Here is a 20,793-nt window from a genome sequence, read left to right on the forward strand (position 1 = left end):
TTTTATGTAAGGAGTCGACACTTTCGCGTAATTCCTTCCACAAGTCCATCCACTCCGGTGTCTACCGCAGGGGGTGACAACACATTTATAGGCACCTGCTCCTCCTCCACATAAGTCTCCTCATTAAACATGTCGACACAGCCGTACTGACACACCGCACACACACAGGGAATGCTCTGACAGAAGACAGGACCCCACAAAGCCCTTTGGGGAGACAGAGAGAGAGTATGCCAGCACACACCAGAGCGCTATATAAATCAGGGATTAACTAAATTATATCCCCTTATAGCTGCTATAAGTATATTGCGCCTAAATTTAGTGCCCCTCCTCTCTTTTTTACCCTTTTCTGTAGTGTAGACTGCAGGGGAGAGCCAGGGAGCTTCCTTCCAGCGGAGCTGTGAGGGAGAAATGGCGCCAGTGTGCTGAGGGAGATAGCTCCGCCCCTTTTTCGGCTAACTTTTCTCCCGCTTTTTTATGGATTCTGGCAGGGGTATTTATCACATATATAGCCTCTGGGGCTATATATTGTGATATATTTGCCAGCCAAGGTGTATTTATTGCTTTTCAGGGCGCCCCCCCCAGCGCCCTGCACCCTCAGTGACCGGAGTGTGAAGTGTGTATGAGGAGCAATGGCGCACAGCTGCAGTGCTGTGCGCTACCTTGGTGAAGACTGATGTCTTCTGCCGCCAATTTTCCGGATTCTTCTTGCATCTTGCTCTGTAAGGGGGCCGGCGGCGCGGCTCCGGGACCGAACATCAATGGCCGGTTCCATGCGGTCGATCCCTCTGGAGCTAATGGTGTCCAGTAGCCTAAGAAGCCCAAGCTACCACCAGTTAGGTAGGTTCGCTTCTTCTCCCCTTAGTCCCTCGCTGCAGTGAGTCTGTTGCCAGCAGATCTCACTGTAAAATAAAAAACCTAAAATTTACTTTTTCTCTAGAAGCTCAGGAGAGCCCCTAGTGTGCATCCAGCTCAGCCGGGCACAGGATTCTAACTGAAGTCTGGAGGAGGGTCATAGTGGGAGGAGCCAGTACACACCAGGTAGTCCTAAATCTTTCTTAGCTGTGCCCAGTCTCCTGCGGAGCCGCTATTCCCCATGGTCCTTACGGAGTCCCCAGCATCCACTAGGACGTCAGAGAAATATATACTGCAACCGAGATTGGAGCTTTTCATTATTAAAGCAAATGAGTTTACATATTTGCCATACCTACATAGGGAGGTATGTAGTGTTCAGAGACTGGGTACATGGGAGAAAAATTGGTGCATAGGAAGCAAGATTATGAGCAGTTAATTAACAATATTGAATTTTCAAAATAGATTTGTTATCAGATAATATTAGCATGGGGGAAACAATATATTAAGCAAAAATCTGTACCACAAAGTGAACTTAAAATTGATGCATTGTATCATTACTAATATATACATCTTAGGCGCAAGGTTTTCTGGAAATATTAAATAATGTGAATGAGTAATAAGGTATTAGAGAAATATATAATTGATTACAGAATACTATATTCATACTTCTATTAAAATAATGATTAAGATTTACTTAGAAAGAAATAAAACTACCCCGGCTCATGGGGGAAACGTGAGATACCTAAAGGGTGTGAATTGTATGTGACTGTGGGTGAGTTAATAAGTCCAAGCAACAAGTGGGTGGTACATGCGGTAAGAATGAGGAAGTGGTAACGAAGGTAAAATGGATGGAACTAGATTATAGACTAAGAATAAAGTGAATAAAACAGGTTAGAATCTGAAACCAAATGGTGAGTGTGCAAGATGAGACAATGATTTGAATCTGTAACGTATGGTGTGTGTGAAAGGTGCAGCATAACACACTATAGCTATGTGCTAAGAAAGGTGCACCAAAACAGGTGCGGGGAAAAAGTGTAACCATAGGTTTAAGATCGAAAATTGTACATGAAGTGATACATGTAATCCTATGCAGAAAAATTTGAGGTGAAGGGTGAATCCATGAAAGACAGCCAGAAAAACTGGCATAGTAGATTAATTACTACCTCATTGATCAAGAATATAGTATTATTTAGTAATCCCCATGGATAAGTAAATAGTTAAATAAGTGAAACATGAAATAGAAAAAAAAATTTGTGATAAAATGCAAGTTCAGAGGGTAGAGCATGACAGAAGTGCAGCAAGTAAGTTAATCTCATGCATGGTACAGGTACCTTACAAGAATACACTATAGTTGATAAATTCATTGAGACCTGAAGGTTTGAGGCCTCCTAACCTAAAGGTCCACTCACTTTCCTTTTTAAGGAGTTCTTTGGTGAGATCGCCCCCGCGTATGCCTAAATGGACTTTGTCCAGTCCGAAGGCACGCATCTCACAAGACAGGCCTTGATGTTGAGAGTGGTAGTGCCTGGCAACAGATGTTAGTTTTTTGCCTTTCTGCAAATCTGATGCTGCATTCCTAATGGAGCCCATGTGTTCAAGAATTCTTGTTTAATTTTCGATCTTAAACCTATGGTTACACTTTTTCCCCGCACCTGTTTTGGTGCACCTTTCTTAGCACATAGCTATAGTGTGTTATGCTGCACCTTTCACACACACCATACGTTACAGATTCAAATCATTGTCTCATCTTGCACACTCACCATTTGGTTTCAGATTCTAACCTGTTTTATTCACTTTATTCTTAGTCTATAATCTAGTTCCATCCATCTTACCTTCGTTACCACTTCCTCATTCTTACCGCATGTACCACCCACTTGTTGCTTGGACTTATTAACTCACCCACAGTCACATATAATTCACACCCTTTAGGTTTCTCACATATATTCTCTTTGGTCACGTTTCCCCCATGAGCCGGGGTAGTTTTATTTCTTTCTAAGTAAATCTTAATCATTATTTTAATAGAAGTATGAATATAGTATTCTGTAATCAATTATATATTTCTCTAATACCTTATTACTCATTCACATTATTTAATATTTCCAGCAAACCTTGCGCCTAAGATGTATATATTAGTAATGATACAATGCATCAATTTTAAGTTCACTTTGTGGTACAGATTTTTACTTAATATATTGTTTCCCCCATGCTAATATTATCTGATAACAAATCTATTTTGAAAATTCAATCTTGTTAATTAACTGCTCATAATCTTGCTTCCTATGCACCAATTTTTCTCCCATGTACCCGGTCTCTGAACACTACATACCTCCCTATGTAGGTATGGCAAATATGTAAACTCATTTGCTTTAATAATGAAAAGCTCCAATCTCGGTTGCAGTATATATTTCTTATCTGATTTTTATTTATTGGGCTTTTTGTGTTTTTCCGTTTTTTTCAAACTATGTCCAAGTATAGCCTACCATGTTCTATTGTCAGCTGCGTGCTAATTTATATTTCTTACGTAAGAAAGGTTATATACATAGACTAATCAGGATTCATTCAATGTTGTCATTTTTTTTGTTTCATTTTAACTGACACTTTTTTTGGTTTTTTTTGTTCGTTTCTCATGAACTGGGCGTCTGATTAAAAGCTTACGTGGCTTGAACACATCCACTCAGTAATCACACCTGTGCCACAACCATAATAGGACGGACACACCCCTCCGATGATTGGACACCCGCTGACGCTTACTGAGATATAAGCCCACGACAGCCCAGTACCGTACAGGAAGTGACCAAGCCCGGTGAATGGGCGAAACGCGTCTTCCGACCCGCAGCTACTCTGGGATCACGGATGTCTCCGCCTGCCTAACTGTATTCTTTGAGCTCAACGGCAACACAGCTTCCGAGACTCCCAGCGCATCCATACGGCATGTATGCCTGATACAATGCCGGACTCTGCTACGGATGTTTACGGACATTCTCCACTGCTTCCCTGCGCCTCATCCCGCATCCACTGAATCGCTTCCGATTATTGGATCCACAGCGCATCTTGACAGACATCGGACTTTGATATGATCACCCTGTGACCACAGACTTTTTCGGTATTCCACGCCAGCTAAGCGGCTTTTCAGCCCCCTGGAACCACGGCACCTGATTCTTCTGCTATACGGCACCTGATTCTCATAGAGACATCGACTAGGGTAATATCTGTCTCCAGGTCACCCGTGTTATTAAATTGTCTCTTTTTTCTTAGATGAAATATATATTATTTCAGTAGCCTGTATTTAAACTTATTCATTACAGTGGCTCTATCGATTTTCTCTGTATGATCTATCTTCATTCTACTATCATAGCTATTATAGCTTTTTTCTTTGGCCTTAGCTCTTTATCAGCTACATCAGGTATATTATTCCAGTTGCTGCATTTGATTGAGATTTATTCATTTCTGACTGTGGATCCATTAATCTATTTAATTCACTTTAATTATCCATTAATTGACATCTGGTGTTCTCCCCTGCTTCTGTGTATATTCATTTCACCATAGCGGTGTATGTATTTATATCAACTAATTAAGGACATATATGTATAGTTTCTGTGGGAGATATTATCTACAATTAGTATTAACATTGTGACACCATTTATAGAATTTTTCTCCTTTGTTCCCCCTTGTGTCAACAAGGCCACCACTCAGTGATTCATAGGCGACTATACTCACTATCCGGTATTTACATTTTGATACCGTGTACCAACATATTTATTCATAAGAACGACCGTCTCACTGAAAACTTCTTTTTCTGACTATCACTATAATTTCGGGACACTCACCATTGATTCAGGGGTTCACCTCTGTCTAACACTGGCAGCAGATCCCTCTTTTCACTATACCCCCCTTTTTTACTTAATACTTCCTCTACCAGTTTATGTCATTCATGAACTCTCATCAGTGATTCCAGAAGCAATCATATCAATTCTCTACTATCATACCACACTGGTAACGCCCGAATCCTTCCGATCTTGGAAGCTAAGCAGTGTTGGGCCAAGTCAGTACTCAAGTGGGAGACTCTTGAGGAATACTCGGTTTAGTAGAAAATTTTGGGCGGCCAGGCTCAGTGTCTAACACCGACAGCAGATTCATCTTTTCTTTATCCAATCTGTTTTCTATCTCTATCCTAAAGCCAGGTGTAAGTAATACAGCTGTTCACATTATTAATTCAAACTATTATTGAGGCGCTAAGTGTCTAGCTCGACTTCAAGATTATACAGTTTAGGCAGCCAGTTGAGACCTATTTATGGATTGACCATACATTTGAAAGATTGTTGTTACCCAGGCAGCTTGGAACCATTATCTGACATCAACATCTGTATTATCGGTTCCAGTGTTTATATGTATTCCTTTACTCCTTTTTTTCTACTTGCATATTCAACTACTATGTGTTTTATGTTTATCAACAATACATATTGAATTTTAATCTATTTCTTTGATACTTTCACAATTATACAAGAGTGCACCCACAAAAGAGTCTTCTTTTCTCCTTTTGTCCAATATGTTTCGTTACTGACTCTGGGTGCACCGCCAAATTGAGATTGATTAGAAAAAATATTTTCTTTCCTTCATCAGTGTATCTTGGTAAATAAACTATCTGCTGTTTAAATCTACTTATCAACCTTGCGGTATAACCCCTATACATGACTGTATTTAAATACTGAGCTTAATCTCAGCTTTCCATACCTTGCACGGCCAAAAATATATACGTTATCAATTATCATGATCTCTTTCTTAATTCTGATTTTTCATCTAGTAGTTGTTAGGCGCCGGGGTCCGCTTGATGGTCTGCGCGGCCCGGCGCCTAGCAACTAGAGACGCCGTGCACGTACAGCCGCCGGCTCCCTAGCAACGCTAGACGCCGGGCGTGCTGAGCCGCACGGACCCTAGCAACGGGGACGCCACTGGCGGACCGCGTTCCCCGTTGCTAGGCTTTAGGAAATTAAGATATTCACCTGCTCTCTGGCCGTGCAGCAAGGCAGCTGCACGGCATTTATTCTAATCAGCCTTTAGCAGCTGATTGGAGGACTCCTTGTTAAATACACTCCCAGGGCTTCTCACAGACGCCGGTAATAGCTTCCTGCATGCTGCCTTTGTTTGCTGAGAGTCTGTTTCCAGTCCTGCTGTATCCGGTCATTCCAGTCCTCAGAAGTCCGGTATTCGGGAGTTGTCATCTCATCCCAAGAGGTCGTTTGGTTCCCTGGAGTCCTGACTGATCACCGTGGTGTTCGTGAGTTGCGGCTCTGCCGTGTGTTGCGGCTCAGCCGCTTTACCTTTTATATTTTGTGTTTGGAGCATTTGCGGAGGGTTCTGCTTCCACAAGTCCTCTCTGGTACTCGGCGGTGCCGGGTAGGAGAATTGGACAAGTGGATATTTTGGTTGTCCTTTTCCCTGGCGGTTTCTCCGCACATATTATAGTTTTGAGTTTGCTTAGCCCCTGGCCTGGTTGTTTAGTTAGAGGGCCTCTTGTTATCACCCTGTCTCGGGTTTCCCTTTGTCTCTCATTAAGACCAGGGGGCATCGAAGTTGGGCAGACATAATCCGCCCTTCAAACGCGGCTGCCAAGGGCTCAAGAAACCATAGTCTCGCAGGGGATTTCTGACAAAACGGGTGAGACAACAGAGTTAGGGCGCCAGGGGCTATTTTCCTGTCCTGCTCCCTTCCCCAGCATTTCGTTCCAGTGCTCCGGTCCTTGCCATAAGATCTCCTCTGACCAGAGTGCTGGAATCATAACAGTAGTTGGATCACCATTGTTATTATTTTTTCACTATAACCATTGTGTGTCTTTTATGTATTACCATGACAACATTTTCATTAAGAACTGAACTCACCTCTAAACAAAGAAACTTAGAAGAGTTCGGAGATATCTTCTCAGACACTTTCCAGAATCCTAATACTCCTAAAGATTGGAGATCTGATCTATCCAAATTACATAAAAATCTACAAAAAAGGATTAGACTTACCTGGGATATTACAACCTTGGAAAATTATCATAAGAATAAATTATCACCTAGAGGCTTACGACCACGCATCTTTCCGTCCTTTCCCTTGGCCACAGAGAATCTTAAGGCCGAATGGGAAGCTATGTTATTAAAATGTTCCCATGAACTAACCTTGATACTCATAAAGCATGACAATCTAATCCTAGACCAAGTGGAAAAAAGTATTGAAGAAATTGGTAAAACTTTAGAAATCTGGGAGAAGGATTTAACCTTCCAAAACACCTTCGACAGATACAAGAAAGAACTAGAGGTTTATGAAACAAATATAATAGAGAGAAAACGGAGCAAGTTCTTACGAGACAAGAACGATTTCTCCCAGGGAAATATATTCCGTTGGAAATCACAAACCCCAAGGGTTAGAGGTGGATTAACAAGGGAAGACATCAGTTCCTCAGAATTGGAATCATCCTATAGTGAGGATTCTTCAACGGAACACCTAGAAGTAGAAGTACAGAAATTCAGACACAATAACAGTGAGGATCCTTTTTTAGGGAGAGGCCAACGTTCACGAGGAAGACGAAAGTATCAAGGCCAACAAGACGGGGGGGGGGGGGGGGCGATACACCGACAGAAACAAAGGCAAATGGGATGCGCTAAGGACCTCGCATTATCCCATACGGCAGACCAGGAAGCGCTAACTACAGATAGATTGCAAATCATCAATCTCAGTACCAGAACCCTCACGGAAGATCAGTCGGAGGTCCTAGGTAAAGGATTATCCTTCTCACCAACATCACCATTTAACAGGTTTATATGGGAGAAAGATCTAAGACTCTTTGGCCGGAGAAATTATTGCTCAAGAAATTCTTTGCAAAATCATCCACGTACGAAAGTACAACTATGGGACTTACAGATGAATCACTTACCCCCTCATTATCCGCCTCACCTTTATCTGAGGAAGATCTGTCAGCAATTCAGATGTTGGAAGAGCTACACATGGAATCTTCTCACAACATGTCATTGGTATACAAGACCAGACCTTCTTGCAAATTGAAGTCCACTTTTTCCCCCCGATACCAATAGCCCAGAAATTAGAGTCTTTTTAGACCTAGTGTCTAAGGAATTTGATGAGATCCAAACAAATTCTAAAGGAAAATACCTTACCAAGAATCTCAAATTCAGAGAGAGACAAGCCTTGAAAGAAATTAAATCTTGGACTGATATTGTCGTCAAACCTTCCGACAAAGGGGGTAATATCGTACTATGGCCCATGGATATGTATGAGGAGGAAGCACGTAGACAATTACTTGATACGTCTTGCTATTTAAGATTACCACTCAACCCAACAGCCAAGTTCCACAAACAATATATGCATATGATTGAAGAGGCATCAGCCATTGGCACTATTACAAAACAAGAAGCCAAGTATCTCACGGTGTCTAATCCGAGAGTTCCCACATTTTACTTATTAACGAAGATACATAAGAACATCAACAAACCACCAGGGAGACCCATTGTCTCTGGCAATGGGGGCCTCCTAGAAATACCCAGCAAGTTCCTGGACTTACATCTCAGGGACCATGTAATGACGTTACCGTCCTATCTGAGAGATACCTCAGACCTTCTACGGAAAATACATGACATCTGCCTGGATGAAAATTGCATCTTGGTAACTCTGGACGTGGAGGCCTTGTACAGTAGTATTTCCCATCAACAAGGGGTACAAGCCACTAAATTCTTCTTGGATATGGAAGAGAAAAATCCTTTCAATGACTTCCTCTGCGAGATGTTGAGTTTTGTATTAAACAAAAATTACTTCACGTTCGGTGACCAATTTTTCCAGCAGATTCGGGGGACAGCCATGGGAGCAGTGTGTGCCCCCACGTATGCCAATTTGTTCCTTGGCTGGTGGGAACAGACCATTGTGTTTAGCGATGTTAACCATCAATACACACAACACATCATCAATTGGCTGAGATACATTGATGATATCTTTGTGATTTGGGATAGTGATGAAAAAACGTTATTGGACTTTATAAACATCTTAAATGCCAATAATCTCAATATTTTTCTTACACACACAATAAACAAAGATAAGGTCTCTTTTTTGGACGTGAACATTTACAAAACAATCAGTGGTTCTTTAGCCACAGAGCTGTATCGCAAAGATACAGCTACCAATAGCATCCTTTATCAGACAAGCTCGCATTTTCCGCCCACTATTGAGAATATCCCCAAAGGGGAATTCCTTCGCCTGAGGCGAAACTGCACAGAAGATACAGTTTACAAACAGAAGAGTCGAGAACTGATGACAAGATTACAAGCCCGGGGATATAGCAAACGCTCATTAAGGAGAGCCCAACATTCCGTCTTCAAAATCAGAAGAGAATCTTTGATCTTCCACAACAAACCTCAAGTGAACAGTGAAGATTCAAAAATCCGGTTTGTGGGTACTTTTTGTCCGGAATGGCGCTTATTAAAAAGTGCAATCCAAAAACATCTTCCAGTTCTCCACCTAGACCCAGAGTTATCACCCCTTCTAGATCCTACTCTGCAGATTAGTTGGAGAAGATCGAGCAACATCAAAGACATGCTTGTTCAAAGTCACTTTTTACATGATCCAAAGAAATCAAGAAATGTTACGGGATCCTTCCCCTGTGGGCAATGCAAAGCCTTCCCACAGATACAAATAACTGATAAGGTGAAGGATAGATTGGGGCGTGATGTCTCCATCCGGCATTTTTTCAATTGTGATACACAAGGAGTAGTTTACTGCTTAATCTGTAGCTGTAACCAACGGTATGTCGGCATGACAACGAGAAAATTTAAAACAAGAATTCTTGAACACATGGGCTCCATTAGGAATGCAGCATCAGATTTGCAGAAAGGCAAAAAACTAACATCTGTTGCCAGGCACTACCACTCTCAACATCAAGGCCTGTCTTGTGAGATGCGTGCCTTCGGACTGGACAAAGTCCATTTAGGCATACGCGGGGGCGACCTCACCAAAGAACTCCTTAAAAAGGAAAGTGAGTGGACCTTTAGGTTAGGAGGCCTCAAACCTTCAGGTCTCAATGAATTTATCAACTATAGTGTATTCTTGTAAGGTACCCGTACCATGCATGAGATTAACTTACTTGCTGCACTTCTGTCATGCTCTACCCTCTGAACTTGCAATTTATAAAAAAAAAAAAAATCTATTTTTTTTTTATTTATTTTTTCTATTTCCTGTTTCACTTATTTAACTATTTACTTATCCATGGGGATTACTAAATAATACGGTATTCTTGATCAATGAGGTAGTAATTAATCTACTATGCCAGTTTTTCTGGCTGTCTTTCATGGATTCACCCTTCACCTCAAATTTTTCTGCATAGGATTACATGTATCACTTCATGTACAATTTTCGATCTTAAACCTAAGGGTGAATCCATGAAAGACAGCCAGAAAAACTGGCATAGTAGATTAATTACTACCTCATTGATCAAGAATATAGTATTATTTAGTAATCCCCATGGATAAGTACATAGTTAAATAAGTGAAACAGGAAATAGAAAAAAAAATTTGTGATAAAATGCAAGTTCAGAGGGTAGAGCATGACAGAAGTGCAGCAAGTAAGTTAATCTCATGCATGGTACGGGTACCTTACAAGAATACACTATAGTTGATAAATTCATTGAGACCTGAAGGTTTGAGGCCTCCTAACCTAAAGGTCCACTCACTTTCCTTTTTAAGGAGTTCTTTGGTGAGATCGCCCCCGCGTATGCCTAAATGGACTTTGTCCAGTCCGAAGGCACGCATCTCACAAGACAGGCCTTGATGTTGAGAGTGGTAGTGCCTGGCAACAGATGTTAGTTTTTTGCCTTTCTGCAAATCTGATGCTGCATTCCTAATGGAGCCCATGTGTTCAAGAATTCTTGTTTTAAATTTTCTCGTTGTCATGCCGACATACCGTTGGTTACAGCTACAGATTAAGCAGCAGACTACTCCTTGTGTATCACAATTGAAAAAATGCCGGATGGAGACATCACGCCCCAATCTATCCTTCACCTTATCAGTTATTTGTATCTGTGGGCAGGCTTTGCATTGCCCACAGGGGAAGGATCCCGTAACATTTCTTGATTTCTTTGGATCGCGTAAAAAGTGACTTTGAACAAGCATGTCTTTGATGTTGCTCGATCTTCTCCAACTAATCTGTGTAGAGTAGGATCTAGAAGGGGTGATAACTCTGGGTCTAGGTGGAGAACTGGAAGATGTTTTTGGATTGCACTTTTTGAATAAGCGCCATTCCGGACAAAAAGTACCCACAAACCGGATTTTTGAATCTTCACTGTTCACTTGAGGTTTGTTTTGGAAGATCAAAGATTCTCTTCTGATTTTAAAGACGGAATGTTGGGCTCTCCTTAATGAGCGTTTGCTATATTCCCGGGCTTGTAATCTTGTCATCAGTTCTCGACTCTTCTGTTTGTAAACTGTATCTTCTGTGCAGTTTCGCCTCAGGAGAAGGAATTCCCCTTTGGCAATATTCTCAATAGTGGGCGGAAAAAGCGAGCTTGTCTGATAAAGGATGCTATTGGTAGCTGTATCTTTGCGATACAGCTCTGTGGCTAACGAACCACTGATTGTTTTGTAAATGTTCACGTCCAACAAAGAGACCTTATCTTTGTTTATTGTGTGTGTAAGAAAAATATTGAGATTATTGGCATTTAAGATGTTTATAAAGTCCAAAAACATTTTTTCATCACTATCCCAAATCACAAAGATATCATCAATGTATCTCAGCCAATTGATGATGTGTTGTGTGTATTGATGGTTAACATCGCTAAACACAATGGTCTGTTCCCACCAGCCAAGGAACAAATTGGCATACGTGGGGGCACACGCTGCTCCCATGGCTGTCCCCCGAATCTGCTGGAAAAATTGGTCACCGAACGTGAAGTAATTTTTGTTTAATACAAAACTCAACATCTCGCAGAGGAAGTAATTGAAAGGATTTTTCTCTTCCATATCCAAGAAGAATTTAGTGGCTTGTACCCCTTGTTGATGGGAAATACTACTGTACAAGGCTTCCACGTCCAGAGTTACCAAGATGCAATTTTCATCCAGGCAGATGTCATGTATTTTCCGTACAAGGTCTGAGGTATCTCTCAGATAGGACGGTAACGTCATTACATGGTCCCTGAGATGTAAGTCCAGGAACTTGCTGGGTGTTTCTAGGAGGCCCCCATTGCCAGAGACAATGGGTCTCCCTTGTGGTTTGCTGATGTTCTTATGTATCTTCGGTAATAAGTAAAATGTGGGAACTCTCGGATTAGACACCGTGAGATACTTGGCTTCTTGTATTGTAATAGTGCCAATGGCTGCTGCCTCTTCAATCATGTGCATATATTGTTTGTGGAACTTGGCTGTTGGGTTGAGTGGTAATCTTAAATAGCAAGACGTATCAAGTAATTGTCTACGTGCTTCCTCCTCATACATATCCATGGGCCATAGTACGATATTACCCCCTTTGTCGGAAGGTTTGACGACAATATCAGTCCAAGATTTAATTTCTTTCAAGGCTTGTCTCTCTCTGAATTTGAGATTCTTGGTAAGGTATTTTCCTTTAGAATATGTTTGGATCTCATCAAATTCCTTAGACACTAGGTCTAAAAAGACTCTAATTTCTGGGCTATTGGCATCGGGGGGGGGGGGGGGGTGGACTTCAATTTGCAAGAAGGTCTGGTCTTGTATACGGATGACATGTTGTGAGAAGATTCCATGTGTAGCTCTTCCAACATCTGAATTGCTGACAGATCTTCCTCAGATAAAGGTGAGGCGGATAATGAGGGGGTAAGTGATTCATCTGTAAGTCCCATAGTTGTACTTTCGTACGTGGATGATTTTGCAAAGAATTTCTTGAGCAATAATTTCCGGCCAAAGAGTCTTATAATACTTATATTACTATATTCTTGATCAATGAGGTAGTAATTAATCTACTATGCCAGTTTTTCTGGCTGTCTTTCATGGATTCACCCTTCACCTCAAATTTTTCTGCATAGGATTACATGTATCACTTCATGTACAATTTTCGATCTTAAACCTATGGTTACACTTTTTCCCCGCACCTGTTTTGGTGCACCTTTCTTAGCACATAGCTATAGTGTGTTATGCTGCACCTTTCACACACACCATACGTTACAGATTCAAATCATTGTCTCATCTTGCACACTCACCATTTGGTTTCAGATTCTAACCTGTTTTATTCACTTTATTCTTAGTCTATAATCTAGTTCCATCTATCTTACCTTCGTTACCACTTCCTCATTCTTACCGCATGTACCACCCACTTGTTGCTTGGACTTATTAACTCACCCCCAGTCACATACAATTCACACCCTTTAGGTATCTCACATATATTCTCTTTGGTCACGTTTCCCCCATGAGCCGGGGTAGTTTTATTTCTTTCTAAGTAAATCTTAATCATTATTTTAATAGAAGTATGAATATAGTATTCTGTAATCAATTATATATTTCTCTAATACCTTATTACTCATTCACATTATTTAATATTTCCAGCAAACCTTGCGCCTAAGATGTATATATTAGTAATGATACAATGCATCAATTTTAAGTTCACTTTGTGGTACAGATTTTTACTTAATATATTGTTTCCCCCATGCTAATATTATCTGATAACAAATCTATTTTGAAAATTCAATATTGTTAATTAACTGCTCATAATCTTGCTTCCTATGCACCAATTTTTCTCCCATGTACCCGGTCTCTGAACACTACATACCTCCCTATGTAGGTATGGCAAATATGTAAACTCATTTGCTTTAATAATGAAAAGCTCCAATCTCGGTAGCAGTATATATTTCTTATCTGATTTTTATTTATTGGGCTTTTTGTGTTTTTCCGTTTTTTTTCAAACTATGTCCAAGTTTAGCCTACCATGTTCTATTGTCAGCTGCGTGCTAATTTATATTTCTTACGTAAGAAAGGTTATATACATAGACTAATTAAGATTCATTCAATGTTGTCATTTTTTTGGTTTCATTTTAACTGACACTTTTTTTTTTCTCGTTTCTCATGAACTGGGCGTCTGATTAAAAGCTTACGTGGCTTGAACACATCCACTCAGTAATCACACCTGTGCCACAACCATAATAGGACGGACACACCCCTCCGATGATTGGATACCCGCTGACGCTTACTGAGATATAAGCCCACGACAGCCCAGTACCGTACAGGAAGTGACCAAGCCCGGTGAATGGGCGAAACGCGTCTTCCGACCCGCAGCTACTCTGGGATCACGGATGTCTCCGCCTGCCTAACTGTATTCTTTGAGCTCAACGGCAACACAGCTTCCGAGACTCCCAGCGCATCCATACGGCATGTATGCCTGATACAATGCCGGACTCTGCTACGGATGTTTACGGACATTCTCCACTGCTTCCCTGCGCCTCATCCCGCATCCACTGAATCGCTTCCGATTATTGGATCCACAGCGCATCTTGACCGACATCGGACTTTGATATGATCACCCTGTGACCACAGACTTTTTCGGTATTCCACGCCAGCTAAGCGGCTTTTCAGCCCCCTGGAACCACGGCACCTGATTCTTCTGCTATACGGCACCTGATTCTCATAGAGACATCGACACGGGTAATATCTGTCTCCAGGTCACTCGTGTTATTAAATTGTCTCTTTTTTCTTAGATGAAATATATATTATTTTAGTAGCCTGTATTTAAACTTATTCATTACAGTGGCTCTATCGATTTTCTCTGTATGATCTATCTTCATTCTACTATCATAGCTATTATAGCTTTTTTCTTTGGCCTTAGCTCTTTATCAGCTACATCAGGTATATTATTCCAGTTGCTGCATTTGATTGAGATTTATTCATTTCTGACTGTGGATCCATTAATCTATTTAATTCACTTTAATTATCCATCAATTGACATCTGGTGTTCTCCCCTGCTTCTGTGTATATTCATTTCACCATAGCGGTGTATGTATTTATATCAACTAATTAAGGACATATATGTATAGTTTCTGTGGGAGATATTATCTACAATTAGTATTAACATTGTGACACCATTTATAGAATTTTTCTCCTTTGTTCCCCCTTGTGTCAACAAGGCCACCACTCAGTGATTCATAGGCGACTATACTCACTATCCGGTATTTACATTTTGATACCGTGTACCAACATATTTATTCATAAGAACGACCGTCTCACTGAAAACTTCTTTTTCTGACTATCACTATAATTTCGGGACTCACACCATTGATTCAGGGGTTCACCTATGTCTAACATTGGCAGCAGATCCCTCTTTTCACTATACCCCCCTTTTTTTACTTAATACTTCCTCTACCAATTTATGTCATTCATGAACTCTCATCAGTGATTCCAGAAGCAATCATATCAATTCTCTACTATCATACCACACTGGTAACGCCCGAATCCTTCCGATCTTGGAAGCTAAGCAGTGTTGGGCCAAGTCAGTACTCAAGTGGGAGACTCTTGAGAAATACTCGGTTTAGTAGAAAATTTTGGGCGGCCAGGCTCAGTGTCTAACACCGACAGCAGATTCATCTTTTCTTTATCCAATCTGTTTTCTATCTCTATCCTAAAGCCAGGTGTAAGTAATACAGCTGTTCACATTATTAATTCAAACTATTATTGAGGCGCTAAGTGTCTAGCTCGACTTCAAGATTATACAGTTTAGGCAGCCAGTTGAGACCTATTTATGGATTGACCATACATTTGAAAGATTGTTGTTACCCAGGCAGCTTGGAACCATTATCTGACATCAACATCTGTATTATCGGTTCCAGTGTTTATATGTATTCCTTTACTCCTTTTTTTCTACTTGCATATTCAACTACTATGTGTTTTATGTTTATCAACAATAAATATTGAATTTTAATCTATTTCTTTGATACTTTCACAATTATACAAGAGTGCACCCACAAAAGAGTCTTCTTTTCTCCTTTTGTCCAATATGTTTCGTTACTGACTCTGGGTGCACCGCCAAATTGAGATTGATTAGAAAAAATATTTTCTTTCCTTCATCAGTGTATCTTGGTAAATAAACTATCTGCTGTTTAAATCTACTTATCAACTGTGCGGTATAACCCCTATACATGACTGAATTCACCATTTGTCAGCATACTGTACCAAGTGCCACAGACCTCACCTTCTTATCAGGTGTAGGTGAATAGTTTCTCTATAAAGACATGTATAAAACTTTTGAGGGTGATAAAATTGGATGATCAGCTTCTAGCTATCATTTATCTAACACTGGGGTAGATGTAAGATGTATCAGTGTTGGGGAGAAGTGAATCAGCGCATGTTATGTGCGCTGATACCACTTCTCCCCCATGTATGAATGAGGAAGTGTGGGCTAGATGACAGGGGTGCGATGCTCCCGTCTATATCGGCGCTGCTATCTATAAGATAGCACGCCGATATAAGGGGCAATGTATGAACGATCAGTGGTACTGACCGTTCCGACATTTGCTGCTAACGATTTTGACAGCTGCAGCTGTTGTTTCCCCATCACCACAGCAGGGACAGCTCTGTCCCTGGCTGTGGCAGCTGCCTGCTCCAGGCTGCTCGGGATATCTCGTGATAGTAGCAAGATCTTGCGCGTGCCCAGTGGAGCCAGCTCTAGGCTGATTCACTGTGGCCGCTGGCAGGTATCCGCAGAGGGGGGAGTTTTCACCTCCACTCCGGCAAAGGAGATGGTAATACATCTCGTGGGTGTATGTTACTACTTCACCTCGGTAAAGAGGCGAAGCAGGCAGTGCTATAGCGGCACGATATGTGCGATATAATACATCTCCTCCACTCTATAAAATGACAGAAGATTATTGGTTGCTATGGGCAACCTCTCCACTTTCCCTCTAATAATGGTTTGATACATCTCTTCCTAAGTGTTTCTATTAGCAGCCTGATATTCAGAGAAATAGTTGGGTTTTTGAACTTTTTTAAACTCTGCATAAGCTTCCAAGATAAATGATCAGATAAGGTGTTGCAAAATGATAGATAAAAAGATGTAGAAAGTTCACTGGGAAATCGAAATGTAGGTAAGAGGCATACTTATTAAACCTATTTTGCAGTAAACCCCTGTACAATGTAAATATCCCCTAAGTGTATTACAGGGGTTCCACAGCAGATATCGGAGATGCAATCATAATAGCAGCTCTCAAAGGTTTCTTAAGATGTTGTTAGCCACTGCATCCTATGGTCTACATAACACATAGGGGGTAATTCTGAGTCGATTGCAGCAGCAAGTTTGTTAGCAGTTGGGAAAAACCATGTGCACTGCAGGAAGGGGGGGGGGGCCAGACATAACATTTGCAGAGAGAGTTACATTTGGGTGGGTTATTTGTTTCTATGCAGGGTAAATACTGGCTGCTTTATTTTTACACTGCAATATAGATTTCAGTTTGAATACACCCCACCCAAATCTAACTCTCTCTGCACGTTATATCTGCCCCCCCCCCCCCCACCCCTGCAGTACACATGGTTTTGCCCAACTGCTAACAAATTTGCTGCTGCGATCAACTCAGAATTAGGCCCATAATGTACCGAGGAAGGGATCCTCCAGATCCCTGCCCGGAAACATCCACTCACGGGTGCGCTAATAACCCTGCATGAATAGTAGGCTGTCCGAGGTCAAACAGCATAAAGTAAAGTGGTCACTGATGTGTATATATTTGATGACTGTATATGGACCGTACTCAGCGACAATGTGCTACTTTGCTAATCACCACTTAAAACGGTAGCCAAACATTGCAAATGTTTGTTGTTGTGAAGTGCTGGAGAAATGGTCAGAACACCAGCACCTCATGGCCATCTCAGCTAATTAATTACTACCATAAAATCCTGGCTTTCGAAAAAAGGAGACTAGAGGCATGAGTAGCATCCATGACAAGTTATTGGTTAGACCTGCCTTTCTAAGGGAATATTAGGGCAGACTTAACAACAAGTAATATTCTTGTTATCACACGATATTAATGTTAAATGCTGCTCTAGCCAATCAGCTCCTGTTATTTTTTACATACATGACAGTCAGCTAATTGGCTGAAGCACCATTTACTATTCATAATGAGTACTAGCAAGAACATCACTCATTGTTAAATCTGCCCCATTATCTGGTGGCAACCAACTAGCCAATACATTTACCCTGAGGACAGATAATGACTACAGGAGTGTGCGTATTACTAAGGATGGTTAATGAGGATTCTGTTCGTTTCCCTGGTTTGATAGTTATCTGTTAAATTACTAATTTCTCCGGCAGGGTCCACAGGTTATCCACAGGATAACAATGGGATATGATGAAGCGACAGCGGATTTGCACCAATCAAAGCTTTTCCGGCCTCCCAGCATGCAACGGGCCCGTCCATATATCCCCGCCTCCTTGCTCAGGCAAATCAGTTTTTTGTTTGGTGCGGCAGGAGCTGGACCATGGTCAGAGGGCTGCTGGTTTTTAGCAACCCTAAGCTTTCTTATTTTATTTTTAGAGTGACCTTTCTAAACAGCATCTTATACGTACCTTAGAAAGAGTCGCTCCAACAACTCTCCGCCGGGTCGCGACAATGCTTACCCACGAGTACAGTGCTGTTTCGGCAGGCGTCTGTGTCGGATATACTAGCAGGTCCAGCAGACGTTACCAGGCTGTGGACGGAGCACGGGGAGAAGGTTAGGCATCGGTTCCGCTTAGTAAGGGAATACGGACACAGCCGCACTGTTTTGGGAGAAGACTACCAAACATTCGCTGACGCGGCTGCCACCACAGGTGCACCAGCGACAGGCCTTAGGGATCAGACGCTCCAGGAATAGTATGAGGCCGCGATCCCTAGGGTTGATGTCAGAAGCTCTCCTGGTCGCCCCTCCCCCGATTCATGACCAGTTTCCTCCGAGTCTCCCGCCATGAACTGTTTCCCGCTTCCGTCTCAGGCACTGTGCACGAAGGGGACCCAGTCGCAGCATAGGCGGCTGTGTGACTGGTGCGTCTGTGTATACTGAGCGTCTGTGTTCACCATAGGTTCATTTAACGGCAGTGTACACTAGTAGTGTCTAGGATCCACTCAGCAATCGCTAACGTAGTAGTAAATTTGACCCCTTGGGGTATATTTACTAAGGTCCCGATTTTGACCGAGATGCCGTTTTTTCTTCAAAGTGTCATCTCGGTAATTTACTAAGCAAAAAATAAGATTTTACTTACCGATAAATCTATTTCTCGTAGTCCGTAGTGGATGCTGGGACTCCGTAAGGACCATGGGGAATAGCGGCTCCGCAGGAGACAGGGCACAAAATAAAAGCTTAAGGATCAGGTGGTGTGCACTGGCTCCTCCCCCCATGACCCTCCTCCAAGCCTCAGTTAGGACACTGTGCCCGGACGAGCGTACATAATAAGGAAGGATATTGAATCCCGGGTAAGACTCATACCAGCCACACCAATCACACCGTACAACTTGTGATCTGAACCCAGTTAACAGTATGATAAACGCAAAGGAGCCTCTGAAAAGATGGCTCACAACAATAATAACCCGAATTTTTGTAACAATAACTATATACAAGTATTGCAGACAATCCGCACTAGGGATGGGCGCCCAGCATCCACTACGGACTACGAGAAATAGATTTATCGGTAAGTAAAATCTTATTTTCTCAGACGTCCTAGTGGATGCTGGGACTCCGTAAGGACCATGGGGATTATACCAAAGCTCCCAAACGGGCGGGAGAGTGCGGATGACTCTGCAGCACCGAATGAGAGAACTCCAGTTCCTCCTCAGCCAGGGTATCAAATTTGTAGAATTTAGCAAACGTGTTTGCCCCTGACCAAGTAGCTGCTCGGCAAAGTTGTAAAGCCGAGACCCCTCGGGCAGCCGCCCAAGATGAGCCCACTTTCCTTGTGGAATGGGCTTTTACTGATTTTGGCTGTGGCAATCCTGCCACAGAATGTGCAAGCTGAATTGTACTACAAATCCAACGAGCAATCGTCTGCTTAGAAGCAGGAGCACCCAGCTTGTTGGGTGCATACAGGATAAACAGCGAGTCAGATTTTCTGACTCCAGCCGTCCTGGAAACATATATTTTCAAGGCCCTGACAACGTCAAGCAACTTAGAGTCCTCTAAGTCCCTGGTAGCCGCAGGTACCACAATAGGTTGGTTCATGTGAAATGCAGAAGCCACCTTAGGTAGAAATTGAGGACGAGTCCTCAATTCCGCCCTGTCAGAATGAAAAATTAAGTAAGGGCTTTTATATGATAAAGCCGCCAATTCTGACACACGCCTGGCTGAAGCCAAGGCTAACAGCATCGACACCTTCCATGTGAGATATTTTAAGTCCACAGTGGAAAGTGGTTAAAACCAATGTGACTTTAGAAAACTCAACACCACATTGAGATCCCAAGGTGCCACTGGAGGCACAAAAGGAGGCTGTATGTGCAGCACCCCTTTTACAAAAGTCTGAACTTCAGGTACTGAAGCCAGTTCTTTCTGGAAGAAAATCGACAGGGCCGAAATTTGAACCTTAATGGACCCTAATTTTAGGCCCATAGACAGTCCTGTTTGCAGGAAATGAAGGAAACGACCCAGTTGAAATTCCTCTGTAGGGGCCTTCTTGGCCTCACACCACGCAACATATTTACGCCAAATGCGGTGATAATGTTTTGCGGTTACGTCCTTCCTGGCTTTGACCAGAGTAGGAATGACTTCTTCTGGAATGCCTTTTTCCCTCAGGATCCGGCGTTCAACCGCCATGCCGTCAAACGCAGCCGTGGTAAGTCTTGGAACAGACAAGGCCCCTGCAGTAGCGGGTCCTTTCTTAGAGGTAGAGGCCACGGTTCGTCCGTGAGCATCTCTTGAAGTTCCGGGTACCAAGTCCTTCTTGGCCAGTCCGGAACCACGAGTATAGTTCTTACTCCTCTCCTTCTTATGATTCTCAGTA

At 42.1% G+C, this 20,793-nt stretch overlaps 2 pseudogenes; both read left to right on the forward strand.

The window, feature by feature from the left end:
* The first annotated feature begins 4,824 nt into the window (after positions 1-4,824).
* LOC134930163 (5S ribosomal RNA) lies at positions 4,825-4,943 on the forward strand (annotated as a pseudogene).
* Positions 4,944-15,260: 10,317 nt separating this feature from the next.
* Positions 15,261-15,379, forward strand: LOC134930356 (5S ribosomal RNA; annotated as a pseudogene).
* The last annotated feature ends 5,414 nt before the right edge of the window (positions 15,380-20,793 follow it).

This window comes from Pseudophryne corroboree, chromosome 5 (assembly GCF_028390025.1).
Source record: "Pseudophryne corroboree isolate aPseCor3 chromosome 5, aPseCor3.hap2, whole genome shotgun sequence".
NCBI classification, from domain to species: Eukaryota; Metazoa; Chordata; class Amphibia; order Anura; family Myobatrachidae; genus Pseudophryne; species Pseudophryne corroboree.